Source organism: Tamandua tetradactyla, chromosome 1, assembly GCF_023851605.1.
Source record: "Tamandua tetradactyla isolate mTamTet1 chromosome 1, mTamTet1.pri, whole genome shotgun sequence".
Lineage (NCBI taxonomy): Eukaryota > Metazoa > Chordata > Mammalia > Pilosa > Myrmecophagidae > Tamandua > Tamandua tetradactyla.
In genome coordinates, this window is record NC_135327.1 from 27,464,362 (window position 1) to 27,484,107 (window position 19,746).

General features: G+C 48.8%; 1 long non-coding RNA gene across 4 annotated transcripts; it reads left to right on the plus strand.

Annotated features, from left to right (window-relative positions):
* The first annotated feature begins 9,678 nt into the window (after positions 1-9,678).
* On the plus strand, positions 9,679-19,480 carry LOC143683905 (uncharacterized). Of its 4 annotated transcripts, none has more exons than XR_013175716.1 (6): positions 9,708-9,790; positions 9,945-9,998; positions 15,262-15,413; positions 15,768-15,925; positions 18,449-18,550; positions 19,302-19,480. It is a non-coding gene; the product is annotated as an uncharacterized LOC143683905 (long non-coding RNA). The 4 variants fall into 4 exon arrangements; XR_013175713.1 differs by lacking the exons at positions 18,449-18,550; positions 19,302-19,480 and adding exons at positions 16,088-16,162; positions 17,069-17,359; XR_013175714.1 differs by lacking the exons at positions 18,449-18,550; positions 19,302-19,480 and adding exons at positions 16,088-16,162; positions 17,069-17,359 and having other exon boundaries at positions 15,262-15,401.
* The last annotated feature ends 266 nt before the right edge of the window (positions 19,481-19,746 follow it).

The window sequence follows — 19,746 nt, forward strand, 5'->3', positions numbered from 1 at the left end:
CTGTTTTTTTAAAGCATGCATTTCATACAAGGAAAAGTGACTAGATAAAAATACACCAACATATTAACAGTTGTTACGCCTGAAATTGCAGGCTGCAAAATTATTTTTTACATTTTTCCAAATGCTCTGCCGTGAACATGTATTACTGTTGTAACCCCAAAAGAGTTTATTTAAGACAAGAGACCTCCTGGCTGTTGCTTAGCTGTTGCAGAGAATATGTTTTCAATAGGTATTCTTGAATGAATGAATGGAGTAAGTGAGTGAGTAAATGATTTGCAGGGAAATACCTCAGTACCGTAGGAGAAGGCAGGAGCAGAGAGAACACTTCCCATGTCCAATTCAGATGGGAAAGCTTTCAGGGAGGATATGGGGAGACACAGTTGCATAGTAAGTGTTTGTGGAAGGAATAACGGATGGAGAGGACCTTGACAGTAGAGCTCGGAGAAAGGAACTTTCCAGGTTTAGGCAACAGCATGAAAAGACCAGAGCCAAGAGGTTTTCATAAGTGTGATTTCTGAGATCCAGAGAGAATTAACATACTGTCTTCCTCTGGATATATAAAGATAATGAAGAAATACCAAAGCAGGATAGCAGTATGGTGGTGTATTTCATATGTTCACATTTAATAAGTGGCAGCTTAGAAAATGGGTCAAGGCCAGCTTGAAGAGGCTGGTAAGAGCTGACTGTGGGCCAGGTGCTCTGTCAGCCAGTTGTTGGACCATGGATAGCTGCAATCAGCTATGGTGGCAGTATTTATACCATGGAAATTGGCAAACACTGCGTCTCCCCTTTTATGATGTGCAGTTCAGTTCACAAGCTAATTGTGGCACCCACAAAAATGTTTCTTAGTGTGTACTAGTGGGGGGTCAGAGTTTAAAGCCACACTGTGCTCACTGTCCTTCACTCAGTACTGCCATGGTAGGCGGCTCTGACGCTACACGAAGCTTCAAGCAAGGGTACGGTCGAGTCCACACTCGGGCCCTTGGGCTTGGGGGCTTGAGTCAAATGGCCGTTTTGCACATAGTACCTCCCGTCCACCCACCTCTCCCCAGTGGGAGACCCCACTCCATGGGCTGCCGCCACCCAAAGGCCTCCTGGCTTCTGGGCCCACGTCCAAGCCCTGGTCACCAGTGATTAATCTACCCTGGCTGGGGTTGTGGCAAGGGGCAGGGGAGTAGAGGGCTCCGGCCAGGGCCTTCCAACAGCCACAGCCATTGACCTGGGCCCCTCTACTTCTCTGTTCCTGAAACCTTCAGGGCAAACAGTGCTCCCCGTGCTGGGGGTGAATGAGTCAGGCAGCCACTTGGGAAAGGCAAGCTGCGGGAGGATTTGTCAGCTACGCCTCTGACAGTAACTTCCTTTCAAACTGCATCTCAAAAGAGATTCAGCTAGCTGTGCAGAAGGGGAAGGAACTTTCTGAGGGAGAGGAGGGTGTGCCTCCCCACTTCTGTCTCCCTCCCTTCCTTTCTCCTCTCCATCCTTCTACCTCCTCCTCCTCTCCATCCTCCCACCCCTTCCCTCTCTCTAGCCTCTTACCCCCTCCCAGCCTCCTTCCCTCTCTCTCCCTCCTCCTCTCTCCTTCTCCTTTTTCTTTTTTCCCCATGACTCACTCCCTCAGTTGCTCCTCCCTCCCCCTTCCCTCTTTCTCTCTCTGCCCCCTCTCCCTTCCTGCCTCCCCCCCTCCCACTCCTTTCTCCCTCCCACTAATTCTTTCCTTCTCTGCGTTCCCTGCCTTCCAGCAAATGGCCTCTGTCCTGAGCTCCAACTGGAACCGCAGGAACAAGCAGGCCTTTCCTTCCCACAGCTCACAGCCCACGAGCTAACATTTACTCTCAGGAAGGACAGCGTTCTCATCCCAAGGGCCCTGTCTGCTTTGCAGTCAGAGGACAACCAACCACATGCTGTTCCTTCATTCTAGAACATTCTTCTTCCACCTCCCTCTGCTTCTACTTAGATAATTCCCACTCTTTCTTCAGATCACCTTTTTAGAGTAAACATCGCTAGAGGACGCACCTCTCCAAATGCACTCAATTCTGCACCTCATAGGTTTTAACCAAACATTTCAGAAATATTTATTGAGTACCTACTATGTGCCAGGCTTACAGGAGCTCTAAAGGACCATATTCTTGTTTCCCTTGGGTCCCTGCCCCGAAGCACCTTACCTTACCTCCATCACCTTGCATGTCCCTCATTCAGGATCACACAGGGCTCACTGCACAGTAGGATGTCAGGTTTATTGATGGCCTACTACGTTCTTTTTCTATTACTCACTGACTATTGACTGGCAGCCATAGTGCTGTGTCTGTTGAAAAGGTGTGGATTTGCCCAGCAGGAGGGTCTGAGCACCTCCAGACTTTTCCCTCCACCCTCCTGCTTCAGTTCAGCTCAATTTTCCCAGAAAGTAATATTTTCCAACTTGATTAACAGATGCCATTTTCACCTCTGATCACGGCTAAAAAATACAATTGAGATGTCTGGTGGCAGCAATCAATATTGTAATAAAATTACACCTAATTTACTTAGTTCTCAGGTGCACCAGGGTTCATTTACCTGAATACAGCTTTTTAAAGTTTCAAAATGAGGAAGACATATTTTGCTCATGAAATTTTTATGTTCAGCCTTGGCTAAAGCAGCCATTAATTGCCAAGACCTCTGACCTCTGACCCACTTGGAAAATCGATGCAATAGAATGCGAGTTTCTCAAACATTCCCAAATTTTCTAGTCATGAGACTAGAGCTGGTGGCAGGCTGGGGCCAAAAAAAAAAAAAAGAAAAAAAGCCTGATGGTTCATCTGGACTGTGTTTGGATGGAAATTACTCATATTTCCATGGTAACCCTTATTATTGTTTCAAAAAGTAGAATTCTTTGCTCCAAGTAGAAGGATTTGGAGAAAGAGCACTTACAGTGAGAACTGGAATAGGAAAACAAATTGCATCCCAGCGAGGCAAACACCAGTCTTAGAATGGAAATGATCCAACCTCCGTGCCAAGAAAAGTTGCAGGCAAGATGCGTGGCCCAAATTCATTTTCTGCAGACAGAATGCACACTCCTCGCAGGTCATCTGGAGGCTTTCATTGGCCCCCAAATACCAAACACAACTGCAGTGGATTCGTGGAAGTGGGAGGGACCATTCTGTGGCAAAAGGCTCCAGAAAGTTTTCTGCAATAAATGGGCTTCCTGGGAGGGAAACAGGCATTTTCCAGGTGGACACAGGTTCTTCATTCCTACATGGTCAAGGAGGCCTCCCTAATCTACCGCCTTTCCTAGGGACCCCAGTTCTATAAACTATACCACCATCTCCATTTTGTCACCCCATTTCCTCCTCCTCCATCAGCAGCCACCCCTGAGCTTTCACTCCCAGCAAGTGTGCTCAGTCCACTCTGCCACAGTGTGCTGGCTGGTCAAGTGCATGGGCCTTGTTTGGCGTCTGTGCCCTGTACATCTGCTGTGTGATCTTGGAGATGTTAATTAACCTCTCTGTTCCTTTGGTTCCTCATCTATAACATGGTGACAACCGCCCAAGTTTAATTCAGATTTCATGAGATAATTCACATAAGGCCTTTAGAGCACGGTGCCTGGGGGTGGGGGGGGGGAATGGCGGAAAATGCCAGCCTTTCTTATTAATGAAATACATCTCAGTCGCCCAAGGCTCTCCCTCCCCTCTGCCCTGCCTCAGCTCAAGCCAGTCTCATGGGAAACTTGTGGATCAGCTTTCTCATCTGTCTCTCTGCTTCCCCTCTTGCCTGCAACCCACTCTCCATATTTCAGTCAGTGGGAACTTTTAAGCATTTGCCCTAATCCCCTAATGCTGCCATAACAAAGGGCCACAAACAGGGTGGCTGAAAACCACAGGAATTTATTCTCTCACAGTTCAGGAGACCGGAAGCTGGAAGTCAGGCTGTCCCTACTAGGAAGGTTCTTTCCTGGCCTCTTCCAGCTTCCAGTGGGCCCTGACGCTGCCTGGCTCGTGGCTGCGTCCTGCCAAACCTCAGCTCTGTCTTCACATGGCCTTCCTCTCCCGGCCTGTCTCTGCGTCAGTTCTTTGCTTTTGTCAGTAAAAAGAACCTTGGAGATTTGGAAAATAGAGTTTTCTGCTCAAAAGCTTAGACTCTCCCAGATCAGTCTTCTGGGCGGAGTGGCCATCCAAGACACCAGCCTTGTTTCTGAGTGGCTGCTTTCCCCAAGCGCACAGAGCCTGCCCTGTCTTGCAGGCTATTGGAAGACCGTTCTCCCAGCCCAGAGAAAGCCCCAGGACTCCTGATAAACTAGTTCTCCTTAGTATTTTAACCAAGTGCTATCCGAGATTCCTAATGCCCAACGGGAAGTGAGTGGGTAAGTCCAATCCCCAGAGGCAGGAGCTGGTTTGGCCATCTCGTTTGAGCGGGAGTCAACCCTTGTGCTCAGTGGACACCTAGGGAGCAGGTGGGGGTGCCAAGAACCCTTGAGGCAATAGCCCTGTCCTCTGAGAGTTCTCATTTCTAGAAATCTCTTAATAAGCCAAGTTCATTGTCATCGTTGTTTTTCTCTGACAGATTCCTTTGAAGGTGGATGTGCTTTGACGTCCAGAATTTCATTGGGAAAAGAGAAATTCATGACCTTTGATACGCAAGGGGGTTGCCCGGGAGCACAGTTATGTGTCTGCAGAAGATAACATTTCCTTTTTATTGGGGTGAAACTCATGTAACAAAATTAACCGTTTTAAAGTGAACAATTCGGCGGCACTTAGCACGTTCAGAAGGCTGTGGGAGCTCCACCCCTGTCTGGTTTCAGAACATTTTCATCACCCCAAATGGAAACACTGTTTCCCTCAGCCATCACTCCAGCAGCCCCTGGCAACCTCCAATCTGCCTTCTGTCTCTATGGATTTGCCTATTCCCGACATTCCATAGACAGGGAATCGCGCGGTGGTCACAGAAACTCTGTGACCAGTTTCTTCCATTTGGTGTCTGGAGGTTCAGTCAAGCTGTAGGCTGTATAAGTACTTCATTCCTTTCAACGGCTGAATAGTATCCCATTGTATGGCCAGACCACAATTTGCCCATTTATCTGTCTGTTGTTATGCCTTTGGGTTGTTTCCAAATTTGGAGTATGGAGAATAGACAGAAGACGCTGAGCATCCTGCCAACCCGAGCCCCCTCCATCAAGAAACTGCTTCACTTCTCACCAGGATGGCCCAGCGGGCACACGCCCACTGTGACCACACCCCTCTTTGGCCATGGCTGATTGGACCAGAGGTGTGCCCCTGATCCAAACTGACCCAATCAAATTCCTTCTCACAAAAATATAGACTTGGGAGACACAGATTCCCAAGGAAACCTAGAGGTCTCCTGCATCCAGGGCTGGGGAAGCAGGAGGAGGGGAGGCAGAGGCTCTGTGAAAAGGGAAGAATGAGGCGGTCTTGGAGTGGGTGGCAGAGATGAGGGGTACTAGCCAAATAACGCCTCTCCTTGTGGCAAGACTCACCTGAAGTCTGTTAAAAACACAAATGTTGCCCGGCTCCTCCAGACCCATGGAACCAGACTGTCCCAGGAAGGGGCCTGGGAAATGATAAATCTGGCAAGTGTTCAGGTCACTCCTGTCCCCAGACAGGGCTTGCTCACCTGTGTCCCCAGTGTCCCGGGCAGGTAAGGCAAGTTAACCTGCCAGTTTCATGGATGCCAGCAGAAGACACGAGACCTCCACGTCAGAGACAAAGGACTTACGTATGGCCCAGCAGACAGTATGAGCTTCATGTTTCCATCGGTTCCCCTTGCCCCTTGAGTCCCATGGGAGCTCCATGGAACAGATCATTTGGGTTTGCATCACAGCTGAAGAAATTCAATCTTTTTTAATGGGCTGCAAGCCCACCTGCCTCACGTTTGCCCCAGAGGGAGATCTCATCTTTATTGAACTGGATAGAAAATGCCTCTCTGCTCCAGAGGGAGACACTACTATCTCTGACTTCAAAGCTGTTTGCTACATAAACATCCTAAAAAGGATAATGCAGAAAAAACACTGTCGATGCCACTGTTCTCCAGGTGTGCAGAAACTCAACAGCTCCAAGGTGAACCATCTCCCAATACCCTCCTGTTACCCACCTTTACAGACAGGGAAAGGAATTGTCAGGTGACGTTTGGGAAGTCACTGATGACTAGACCAGCCCTTCTCCAACTTGGAGGTGCATGAATCACCTGGGTTTGGGTTAATCTGCCCCAGATGCTGCTGCTTTAACTAGCCTCCAGGTAAAGCGGACAGACTGAATTGAAGAGCAAAGTCTCTAAAGCAGTGGTTCTCAAAGTGGGGTCCTAGAATGCGCAACATCAGCATCACCTGGGAACTTGTTAGAAGTGCAAATTGTTGGGTTCTCTCTGGGGTGCAACGCCCCATGCTGTGTTGTAACAAGCTGGCCAAGAGATGCTGATGCTCGCTAGAGTCTGAGGAACCTGGGTGCAGATGGTTGTCTGGGATTTCATGGGCCAGTAACCAAGCAGGGGCCAAGGAGTGTGGGTGAAAAAGGAGGGCCAGAGAAGGAGTGGGGGTGGGGATCACCCAAAAGTGAAGGCCCATGCATGTCCCAGCAAATGCCTCCCACTGGAGAGTTCTGGCTTGGAAACAACTCGACCCGGGAGCTTTTCCCATGTGTGATCTGATGACACAAGCCTTGGCCTCTGTCCCGAAGGAGGCAGCCAGGGAGAAAAGAAGAGAGAGAGGGAGGCATAAGGAGGCAGTGAAAGGGTGCATGGGCTCTCTCTGCCCTACCATGTGACTACTTTACAGCTCAGCTCCAGGACTGGTTCAGGAGACCCACAACCTGACCTCGGGGTCCGGTGCTGCCCTTTCCAAACAGTTATCTCAGCTGCACTGAAACCTAAACTCTGTCAGACGTTTTAGTGACACTGTGTGGACTGAGCAATCTTAGCTCTTTGGGCTGGAACTGGGCCAGTCTCACTTTCTGAAGCTCTCAGGGTATGCTCTGTTTGGGCCGGGGCTCCCCACCCAGGCCCCAGGACAGCTCCCCAGCTGCTCGGCCACTTTGGCAGTTGGAACTGTCACCGTTGGCTCTTTCTAACTTTGGTCTCCCTACTGCTGGGTGAGACCAGGCTGGCCCCATGGCTCTGTGAACATGGCCTGGGTGGGGTTATGAGGGGGCAGAGCCTCTTCCCCACACTGTTCCAATGACCTGCTGGGATTTCCAACATTTTCTCCAGGGGTCTCCAAGGAGGTTCACAGGGCATCCCCCATCTGTCTGTCTGTCTAACTAGCTATCACTTTCAAGACTTTGGCTATCACATCTAATTTCTCTCCATGAGCTCTGGAAACCACTGAGCCTGCCGGCATCCTGTAGTTGGGTACATGCAGGGAAGAGGCGATGGCACCTCTTTCAATGAAGGTGTTTCCTGAGGCGTGTCTCTTCCTTGGGCCCCAGGATTAGTGCATCTCATCTAACTTCTCCTGCTACTTTTCCTCGTGATACCTGGTGTGCTGGGAGAGGAATTTTCTCTTCATTCATTCATTTGTTCACTCATTCATTCACTTATGAAGCCAACTCACCTTGACACCCATTTTCAGAACTGGGTGTCACATTCAAAGAAACAATTGTTGTGGGGTAAGAAATAATTGAAAAAAGCAATGTAAGCCTTTACTGAAACTTCTCAAAAACACTGAAGTTTCCATCCACTCCAGGTGGAACAGCCTCTATCCCAGCGATTCACATTAGAATCACCTGGGGAGTTCTGAAAAATCCTGATGCCCAGGCCACACCCCAGGCCAATGAAAGGCGAGTCACCAGGGGCAGGGCAGGGTATTTTGAAAGTGCCCAGGTGATTCCAATGCGCAGCCAAGTGTGAGACCCTCCCCCACATCTCTCCAAACCCATCCTACTCTCTTCAGTCCCCCACGTTCTGCCTCTCGCTGGCATTTCTCTTTGGCTCTGCTTCTCTGCCCTCCCTCACATTCATTAATCCTATTTTTAGGGCAAGAATCAGAAACAAGCTGGCAAAGTCAGAGTTCTTGACAGGCACAGGGAGGGCAGAAGTTGTGAACGTGCTGATTATCTTTTGTGGTCCCATGCTGCTTGCTCAGCCTTCTCCAATGCCTGCTCTGGGCCAGGTACTGTGCAAGGCCAGGCAGGCGCAGGCATTGAAGAGAAAGGCAAGGAAAGGGCATGTGGTTTGAGGCAAGCAAGTAAAAGGCAATTAGGATAAAAGCTACCATGACAAAGAACACATGCCGGAGCCTGCTCTCAGCAGAAACACGGGTTAACCCCCTCAGTCCGCACAACGAACCTATGCCCATTTCACAGGTGACGAAACCAGAGAACTTATTCATTTCCTCCAGGTCATATAGCTGATAAGTGGCAGAGCTGGGATTCCGATCAGGGAAGTTGGAGTTCCTGAGTCTGCCTCGTAAGCACAGTGCTGTCCTCCCTGTGTGGTAGGGCTGTGTGATGGCGGAGACAGGATATTAATTAGCCTAGGAGAGCATGCTAAGGCATCAGGAAAGACTTCTTGGAGGAGGCGATGCCTGCATGGAGTCTTGAACAACCATTGGGGTTTTTCCCTCTCTGATACCTCAGGCATCTAAGCTGCGCCAGATGAGGCTGGACATGGGGGACCAGAGAAAGCAGGTGACACATAGAGCGATGTCCCTTGGTTGTGAACTGAATAAGGTAAAGAAGCATAACTCAAACTAGCTAAACAGGAAATGTGCTGGCAAGTGCAACTTCCAAGTTAAGCAGTTTGGTGGCTGTCAGGCACAGTTGTATCTAGGGGCTCATTTGCCAGCAGCAGGACTTCCTCTCCTTTGGCTATTTCTTGGTCTGCTTTTCCTCTGGTTGGCTTTGTTATCAAGCAGGCTGGGCTCCAAATGACAGTAGGGCTAGCCCAGGCCTTTCTGGGTTTCCATTACCGTAACAGCTGGCAAGCTCAGAGAAAAAAGTTAACAATGCTCCTACCTATAAAATTCATTCCGTTCTCCCTCAAGGGCTCTAATTGGCCCTTCTTAGGTCATGTGCCTGCTTTCCGGCCTATCACTGCAGCGCAAGGTTTGGGCTGCTCTGATTGGACATTTGGGATCACATGCCCCACTCTACCTTGTTGGGGGAAACAGTGCCAGCCGAGGGAGGGACACCTGGGAAGGAGAAGGCTGTGGGACACCACAGCAGCAGATCCCCGGAGCCCAGGGCTATCGTGGAAGAAGACCTTCCGGGAGGGCAGCAGCTCCTGCTTTTGTGGTTCTTCACTCCCCCTAGGCCCCTTGGCCTAGTCTGGGACCTCCTTCCTCCTAAGTCTGGGACCATTCCAGGCTCCTTGGCCTGCTTGGAGGTGCCCAGCCTGGTCAGGAGGTTGAGGAAGGTGGAGGAACAAGGACATAGCCAGGCCGCATGTGAAGCCACAATTCCAAAACTAAAACCCCGGTCGATCCCAGGAAATCACTGGAGACGCTAGAAAAGGAAAAAGAGCCTGTGATGGGACCCTTGCAAATGAAATGGAATTAATTGACTGTGAAACTGAGCACCATGAAATTAAAAATAATTTAATATGAAGCTCATGTACTATCGTCTGACTTTCTACTTAGCATTTGGGAGTATTTGATAGGCATGTCCCGAGAGCGGGGGTTGTGGAGGCAGGGCCCAGGCGGGACCTTAACCGCCTGGGCCTGACGCCAGGGAGCGCGGTCCGGAGAGGTGGGGCTGCACCGGTCTCCGTGGAGACAGAGGTGGGCCTGCGCCGGTCTCCATGGAGACAGACTAGGCGTCCTCCCTGAACTCTGCTGGGAGGGGTAGGAAGTTCATAAGAAGGCGAGGCCCAGGTAAGCAGGGTCGGAATTAGAACCTGGCGCTCCTGAAGACCTGAATGACCTGAGGGAAATCATTCTCCTTCGGGACTTCAGCTACCCTGGTTTTTAATTGAAAATTTTAATTGAAAATTTTTTAATTTTAAAAATTTCGAATTTTTAATTGAAGGGGTTGAAGCAGGACAGCACTAGAGCCTGTGTTGGGCCCACACCCCATGGACAGGTGAGATGATTTTAGGTGGCAGACACAGCAATATTTTAAAATTTTAATAACTATTTATTTGTATAGTCATCTTCCGGTTGTGGTTTTCCATTCAAATAAATTTGCTTTTCTTAAAAGCAGGAGAACATTTAAAGAATATCTTTAGCTAAATTATAGGACTAGTATGCAGAAGTCCTGAAGGTGGTACCCCAAATTTTGGATATTCGGGAAATAGTGGCTAGTGGGGTTCCCTGGGATTTCAGGCAGGTGAATGATCAGAATCTTGGTGACTTGCCCACGGGTCCAGGGCCTTTATTTTATTTGCACACCACCCACGAGTGGACGCGTGCACAGTGTTCTGGCAGCCAGATATCACACCCAGAGGCCAATGCTGAGTTTCTCATGCACCTTTTAAAACACATAACCAGGATTCCTGACAACATGGCATTTGAATCCCGCTGTTCTTAAGCTTAATATTTCATGACGGTCTCCACATGCCATCCAGCCGCGTCCTTCAGCATCACTGTCAGTGGCTGCTTCATGGTCTCCTTACGAATGCCCCATGGCATGCTTAATAATTCCTTTAGGGAAGGATGTTTCCCATTTTTCATTATTATAAACAATGAGTTGACCTTTTCTGCAGCCGGCCCTGGGCTCTCTTGCCTGATTCTGTCCAGAAGATGCTTTCCTCAGAAGGGACCTGGCTGGATAAGGTGAGGAGGAACTCTCACTGCGGTTCTCAGGGGTGCGTCTCAGCCCCCACCAGACAGGAAAAGGCTCTGTCTCCCCCCACTTCAGCCGCCCGCCTGCTGCGACGGGAGACCATTCAGCTCACCCCTGTCTAGACAGCGAGCGTGCCAGCCACTGAGCCGGCTGTGTGTGTGTGTGTGTGTGTGTGTGTGTGTGTTTGCTAATTACCCTGGAATGTCTGCTCTGGCTGCCACCGTGGAAATGTGGGTCATCCCAGCGAGGCAAGCGGTCATGAAAAGAGGGCTCGGGTCGGCCACGCACGTACCCGTTGCAGGTCCCAGCCAACGGGGGCCCAGCCCACAGGGAAGGAGACGGGCTGGGTTCTTTTATGGAATGGCTCACATCTTTGGCTGGCAGCATTTGGCTTTCCTGTCACAAAAGCAACCACATGTGTCACATTGTACATCTTAAATGAGATCTCTCATGTGGCAACCTCTCATTGAGCCATGACACTCTATTAAGCAATTTCCCCTGCATGGTCAATGTCATTTCATCCTCACAGTGGCCCTAGGAGAGGGTCCTATTATTATCGTAATAAAATAACGTATAATCTCCACTTACATTTAACAGATAAGGAAACGGGCTTAGAAAAGTCACACGGTCATTAATAAAAGTAGGTAACAATTATTGAGCGCTTACTGCAGGCTGGTCTCATCTGGTCTCAGCTCTTTGTGTGCAATTTTTCTGCTAATCCTCCAACTGCCCAACAATGGTGATTCCCATTTTGTAGATGAGGAAACTGAGGCACAGAGAAGCCAATCACAAAGCTGGTGTGATTCAAAACCAGCCAGTGTGGCTCCAGGTGGAGCTGAAATCCTCAGTCCTCTGTCACTGAGTTTACGGCCCCCAAGTTGAGTTGTCATCAGACTCTGACTTAGCTAAACCATTTAGATTTTTTTTTTGAAAAAAAATGGAGTGTGAAGTGAGCGATTGCATCCCTGCAAATAAGCCTTTGATCAGAAAGGGTTAAATCTGTGCAATGGCAAACAAAGGCGGCTGGAGGGGAAGTCTCTGAAAAGCCAGATCCTCTCTACGTGCAAGCCTGGGTCTGAGACATCTTTTATCAACACACATCTTCTCTCCCGCCCTCCTCGCCCCAGGTTAAAAAAAAATAATCTAATCTCACAGACTTTTCCATCTGCGGAACAATAGACTGCTGCGTGGAGGCCTTGTTTGTGCACCTGACGGTAATAATTGTTCAAACATTTATAAGCTGTGGGTTTAGGAGCAAAGGTTTTAAGAAGCTAAAAGAAATATGAGGAAATGATGCTTTAACCCACCCTCTCCTGGGAGGGCTGGAGCAGGCTGCATTTCCCCCCAACATTTTATTATAAAAACTTTCCAAATGGTGGAAACGTTGAACGTGTTGCACAGTGAACATCTCATTACCCACCGCCGGGACCCCACGGTTCATAGTGGCTGTGCTTGCTTTGTCACATGCCCACCCATCCTTCCCTCCAGGGCAGGCTGCATTTGAAGATGACACTTACTGTCTGGGGGTGGTCTTCCCTCTGTGGGGAAAATATCCCCAGCCACTGTGTGGGGTTTTAGTCATGACTTTAAAGGATTTTTTTTTATAGGGTATATAACGTTTGAGAAGGCATGGCCCCCAAAATGTCAGCAACCATTCTTTTTCTGTTCTCTGAGGTTCAGTGATGCTTTTCTGCCTTTAAATAATAGCAGTAACAGTTCTGGCCCCTGATTGTTGGCTGCATGCCGGCTTCTGTGCTAAGTGCTTCACACACGTCACCGTGTTGAGTCCTCATATCAACCCCGAGCTTTGGGCACCATTATTATTCTCCCCGTTTTTCATGGCAGAGACCCTGAGTTAAGTAGCATTCCCAGAGCCACCCAACTTAGAAGTGGCAGAAAGAGGACTAGGACACCCAGTGTCAGCCGAGATGTCATGTGGTGTCCTGGCCAGGTCCCAACTTTCTACCTCTTTTTCCAGCCCTGCAGAGTGTGGGTTCCCCATAAATGTTTGTTAAATTAGCCAATAAAAATAACAGCTCTTTTTTAACCAAGTGCTAACTCCAGGCCAGACTCCATATGAAACACTCTATATTGTTATCTTGTTTCATCCTTCATGCCCACTCGAGGAGGTGGCTGAACAAACTGGGGATGGTAAATCAGATGGCTAAAGGGCTAGAAGACCTGCCTCAAGCATTTGCCTGGTCAGTCTGGTGATCCTGTCGCTTCTTTCTGCTGCCATCCTGTCTCCTCCCTCCAGCGGTGCCCTTCCAGCGGCACCAACCCTAGCAGATACACGTCTGACGCTGAGCAGGGGTCACTCCCCCCACTCCTGCCTGCCTAGGTTGTGTGGATTTCTGTCTTATTACAAGAGGCGTGTGGGGTGGTGGAAGGAGACCAGCCTCCAGAGATCCTGCAGACCTGGCTTCTGGCTAGCATTAGCTGTGGGAACTTGGACAAGGTACTTCATCTCAGTTTCTCTGCAGGTAAAAAGGAAGTGGTCATTAAGAGTTTATGCGTGGCTTAGAGATTTAGAGAATATATGGACAGCATCTTGCACAAAGCAGGAGCTTAATAAAGGACCATTCTTTTGTGCCGGCTGAGTTTATGGGCTTGGTATGTGATTTGAATGAGAGGAGGATGGTGCTGGGTTCTGTGACCCATGCCCAGGAGGAGACTCAGATCCAGCTCTTCTAAACAATTTGAAAGAAGGACCCTTTCTCCGTGCACAGTTCCATATGGGTGTCTCCCAGTCTGTGGACTTGCCCAGGGAGAAGTGTGATTTACTTGGATAATTCTACTACAACTTAACAACGAATCGTACACAATTCTTACCTGTTTATTTTGTATTTCTCACTGTTTCTGCCCTCAAGGAGATATATTTTTTCCATTTCTTATGTAACCTAGAGCACTCAGAAAACGGCTCTGTATGACTCAATTCTACTCAATGCAATCTATGTTAACTCAACCTAACCCAACTCCTCCCAACCCAAACTACACCAACCCAGCTCAATCCAACCTAACTCAACCCAACCCAGACAAACCCAACTCAACCCAACTCAACTCTGTCTAACTCAACACATCAGAGACAGTTATACACAATGGAAAGTATATAGTTTTTGGAATGAGATAGACCAAAGGTAGAATCTCAGTTCTTCCATTACAAGCTTTGTGACCTTGTGCAAGTCACTTAACTTCCGAGTCTGTTTCCTTATCTTTAAACGGAGACAAAAATCTTGCTTTTGCCAGTGTATAAGATTCATTCTCTGTCCATCTGGTGCCTCCTTGTGTGACTTCATCAAGTCCTTCCAAGGCCACGGGGAGGGATAATTCTCAGCAATTTGCCCTCCTTCCACCACCACCACCACCACCTCCAACTGCTACCAGTGGGAAGGCCCCAAGGAGGTCAGAAAAGGCACGTCCAACTCAATCCTGGTTGCTTAACATTTCTACTAGAAGACTTAGCCAAGTCTGGGATAGTAGTTAATTTTTTTTCAGAAAAGCCTCCTGGTAAAATTGAGCTACATCTTGCATACTAGTCAATATTAGACTACAAATATGGTACCTTCAAAGTGTTGTCGTGAGGACAGACAATAATATATGGGACTCATACTCACTACATAAGATTACTGCTACTGCCACTGCTACTACTTTCTGCCATCAAGAGACAGAGTAGACGTGCTCCTTGCTGTTTTCACCTTACCAAGACCATGGACTGGCCAGTTCTCTCCAGGCCACCTTAATCCTCTGGACAGTCGATGGGCATCTGGAGCACTCTGAATGTTGGGGACAGGTCATCTGTACCCCAGGCAGCTTTCCCTCTCCTGTTCCCATCTGATGTGTTGTCTGATTATCAACAGTCAGGTGGTAGCTGCTCCCAAACCTGTTGATATCAGTTATACTTCTTATTTTAATTTCTTAATTTTATTAAAGAATTATATAAACAGATAGAATATGAATATTTTATCATAGTTGTTTCTATGAAAAGAAGTAGGGTAGCTTGGAGTGACTTGATAAATATGAGCTGCTAAAATTTTTCCTGAAGAATGAGGTGTGGGAGAGACTAAAGATTTTTTTTTAAATATGAGCAATGAAGAAGAATTCTGTGACCAGGTATCTTTGTAAGTGTCCATCCATTTTTACCACAAATTCTAGGTTGTGTAAAAGGGGTATGGCTTAGGTAAGAAGATTAATATGGAACTCTAATTAGCAGAACAATATGTTAAAAAAAAAAAAGCCTCACTGTCCACAAGGATGGGTGAGTGAAGGAACCATGGTGCCAGTCGGTTCTGACTGCACCAGGTAAAGGACTGTTATGGCAGTGGGATTTCTGGTAGGTGTCCAAGAGGTAACTGCGTGGTGGAAATAGTGGGTCCTGGTGCTTGGCTCTGCAACGGGCTTCAAGGACTTTTGTGAGCTGGAGTATGGTCAAGTTCAATGTACTGGAAAGAACCCAAGCTTGGCAGCCAGCCAGCCAGGTTCAAACCTTGCTGCATCCTCTGCTAGCTGGGTGACCTTGGGTAGGTCATGCTAATTCTCTGGGCCTTGGTTTCTTTCTCCCCAGATGGGAAGGTCAGTGGAGAAATGAGGAAGCTGTCACCAGCGTCTGGCTCTGAACACATGTTGGTCTTGACATCCTCCTCCTGCCTGCAATGGGCCTCCATTTCCATTCATCCAGGGAGGGCCTGACGTGCCCATCTCCAGGTGTTTTCTCAGGTCTCATCGGAACGGGACTCCGTGGTGTGAATTATCTATAAAGCACATAAATTCTCCAGCTCCGAAACTACCCTTGACTAGTGTCTTGGGGAATTTGAAGCTTTGGCTCAACTGTGAAGCTGTAGAGAACAGGAGGGTGCTGCCTCTGGCTGCTTGTGGCCTTAAAGAAGTGCTTGCTTTGTGGACTAATGAATGATGGCAGTCTTGCTAACCGCTGTCTGACCTCTAATGGGCGGGCGCTCTGGGTGGGCAGCGTGGCCCAGGGTCATTAGCGAGGATGCACGTGGACCTACTGTAGAGACAATTGTTTGCTTCAAGACCTGGTTTCATACTGAACGAGCCCTTGGTTTCTAGGTCCACACTGTTCCCAGGAGATAAACGCAGAGAGAGAAGGGCTGAGGAGGGGCCACCCGGGAAGTGTGTGAGAAAAGTTTCTTGACCAGCTGCAGGTGTGGGCCTGTCCCCACCTCCCCTGCCAGCATCCGGACGCCTGGGGACAGGTCCACCACATGGTGAGATTTCAGGGGTCCCAGAGAGGCCCTTGCCCCTCCCTCAACCCCCCCCCCCACTTTAAAATAAAAACAGCCCGCCCTAGTTGAGTGGTTGTGTGTGCTTGGCTTGGTGCCAAATGCTTTCCATGTGTCAGCTTGTTTCCTCCTCATTGACTCGCAAAGGAGCTTCAAAGATGCCCCTGCTGTTTAGAAGCACAAACTGAGACTTCAGAGAGGTTCAGAGACTCTTACCACCAGGTAAGGGAAGAGCAAGGGTCCATTGGACTTCAGGGCCGGTACTTCGAAGGTGATACTTTACTGTCCTCAAAATGATCACTGGAATAAATGACATTTCTCGACTCCTAATCAGGGTCCAGGTAGTTACTATGCCTTGAATCCCTAAACCATCCAATAACCCAAGGGAGATGGAATTGTCTGAGACACAAGAAAGTTAGGAAACCCACTCTCACGTGATGTTCTGGGGTGGGGACATGGGGGAGAATGGAGTCTAAGAACTCTCAGGTGGGACCTTTCCCAGCCATGGGAGGCAGTGGGGTCCCCCTGTTCCTCTACCAGCCCAGCAGTTCACCCCACCTGGCTGAACCCCACTCTCCTCTTTTGCAAAATGGAGCAGAAGGGCATAGGGCCCAGGCAGCGGGTAGAAGGGGGACAGGATAGGCTCTTCCCCATCTTGGATTGTTTCATTGGTTTGTTGATTGACTAAAGGAGGATATTTTTCTTTTAGGCCTTGGGCATTGCATTTCAGTAAATCAAAGATTTTAATGTGAATGCTCAGAATATATGTCGCTTTGGTTAATTTGACCATATTCTGTTCAGATGTCTCCTGACGTTTGAGGCCCTGCTCCATTTCACCACACCCTACAGTCTCTGCCCTCCACTGGGGTCAACAGACAGAATACAGGAAACAGTGTTAAGCATGAAGTTCAAGTAAACCACAAGTAATGTTTTAATAGAAGTGCATCCCATGCAATATTTGGAACATACGTATCCTAAAAATAATTATTTGTGTTTATCTGAAGTGCTAATTTAACTAGATACCCCATATTTCTATTTGCTAAACCTGGCCGTGGAAGTGGGGAATCCTAAAGGGGATTTGGTCCTAGCAATGATCATGATAATCAATTACATTTGTTTGCGGTGCAGCCCCTCTGGACCAGGCACCGAGCTGGGGCCTCATCACCTTCTCATCATGAGTCCTCATCACCATTTTGCAATGAGGAAACAGAGGAAGCTGAGAGGTGGAGAGATTTACCCCGAGACACGTGTTGCTGAAGTCCAAGCCCTCACCTGCTGTGCTCCATGGTATCCCCTGGGGCTGAGACAGGAGAGCGTCCCCCACTTCCTGCCTCCCCCACTCTGGCCCCTCCGCCAGCAGCTGGGCCACTTTCCTCCCGCCCGGCTCTGATTTAGAGCCACTCTTTGCAATCCACGGCTTGTGCTGGCACATTAAATCTTTCTTTCTTTTTTTTTTTTTACTTTCTTGCATGGGCAGCCACCGGGAACGGAACCCGGTTCTCCAGCATGGCAGGCAGAAATTCTGCCACTGAGCCACCATTGCACAGCCCACATTAAATCTTTATTCTTTCCATTTACATTAGTTTCTGGGGAGACCCTGCATCCTCCCTAGATTTTGATGCATCTTGACTCGGCTCATAAAATGTGAGATGTCACCTTAACAAGCCCCTTCCTGGTTCTTCGGTAAGACCGGTGGAGTCACTCTGCTCTTGGCCACGTCCCCCTGCCAGGCCCACCATGAAATTTTATTTCCAGTAGAGACAGCAATGTAATGGCTGTCATATGTCATATGGTCCATATCTGGTTGGCTCGTTGGACTCGCCTTTCCGCCTCCAATCATGTTTCATGGGCTGTGATGGGCTGTGACGCTTCGAGGTCCACAGTTCGACCGGGCCTGCTACGTCCCTCAAGAACAAACGCAGCTTAGCCTAACCTCAAAGGCTTGCATTTATTTTGTCCTTTCATTTTATGCAATCAACCCTGTGGGGGTGGGTGGGTTTGCTGGCTGCCAACCAGCTCCAGTCAACCCAAACCCAGGCTGCATGGCACTGAAACTGATGGTGCACGTTAGATCATTTGGTGTGGCTCTGCCTTGACCCTCTTAACCTAAGAGGGTCTTAAACCGAACTTAAACCTAAGCACAGTTCAAAAAGATAAGTCATTTGTGGAGAGCCTTGGAGGGTGATAGAGGTAATGAGGTAAAGCCAGGGACACCCTCGGGCAGATACACGGGAATATCAATTGACTCTTGGAGGGATCATCCAACCAGGTTTGCAGCCACTGAGTACACCCTGGCTTGCTCACCTCGTATTTACAAAGAACTTTGTGCCTTGTGTGGGAGAACCAGTGATACATTAAGATGATTAAGGCATGTTCACTGCCTTTAAGGGGAAATTCTATTGGTCTGATAATCTGAACATGGCAACACTGAGAGGATTCATTAATAAAACCCTGAGTTCTAGTAATGCTGCCCCAATCACTCACTCATTCATTCATTTACTCTTCCAGAGGCCGGGCACTGCCCCGTGCAGTTACACCAATCCTGTCCATTTGCTCCATGTTTTCCCCTGGAGGTGGAAGCAGACTAATAAGACTCACCTCGAGCCACAGGTGCTGAAGGACATGAGCTGGTCCCTGAGGAGAGGAGCTCTACCCTGTGCGGGGGTCAGCCAGGGGGAGGGGACAACAGGGAATGGAAGATGGCCCAGGAGCGAGGGGGCCTGGAAGGGGGCCAGTGAGGCTGCCATTCCAAAAACCAGGACGCAGGCCCAGGACCAGGGGGGAGGGGAGGGGGACTCGTGAATTTAATTCAGTCACATACACACACACACAAATGAATGACTTTCATGCAATATTTTAAAAAATAAGAATTCATGCAAAAACTCCATGGTGAACAAAACATCAAAATTTAAATGAAGACAGTGACCACTGAGGCCAGGGTTAGGGGGAGGTCAGGGGGAGACGAGTGAGATAGGCCATGCAAGTGCAGGCTTGGGGGGACCTACAAGATCAGAGACAGCCAGTGCAGTGAAGGCCATGACACAGAGACCACCGAGGCCCCTCAGGGGAATTGCTGCAGGCCCAGCTGCCTCTATGACCTGCCCCATCTGCTTCCAGGCAATGAATCAGAATTGGCCTGCATCCGTCACAGCCACTCTGTCCCTTTGCCGGGCACCTTCTTTCCCAGCCTCCACTTTATCCAGGGGGAGCTACCTGGACCTGCTCTGGCAAATGAGGCTTCAGTTGGAGACAGATGGGGAGTTTCTGAGAGGTTGGGTTTTTTGCTTTCCTGAGAAAAAAGGGCATAATCTTCATATTTGCCATACCCTTTTTTCCTGTCCTGGAAACACTGATATGATAGTTCAAGCTGCAGCAGCCATCTTGAGACCATGAGGACAAAGGAGCCAAGGTGCCTGGAACAGTGATACAGAAGGCAGGGGATCCCGCTTCCCGCCCAGCTCACCAGGCCACGGCCCCGGCCGAGCAGCACCCACCTTCTCATGTCCCATGTGTCAGAAAAATAAACTTCTGTTTGTTTAAGCCACTGTGAGTCCGGGATTCTGTTGCCTGTAGCCTAAAGCATTCCTAACTGATTCAAAGTTCAGTGAACTTTATCTGGAATGATCTGTAAAATCTAGGTATAAGAGGTAAAAATAAAAAACAAAAACCTAAAGTCCCCTGTCCTTAAAGATTCACATCTGGGCAGGGATTTGTCACACAAAGCATGGGCTCTAGTCGGGAGGACAGAGGATCCACTGCTTTCTGGGAGCAGAAATGTTGCTGCTGGCTCTGGGTACCGCGCGTGG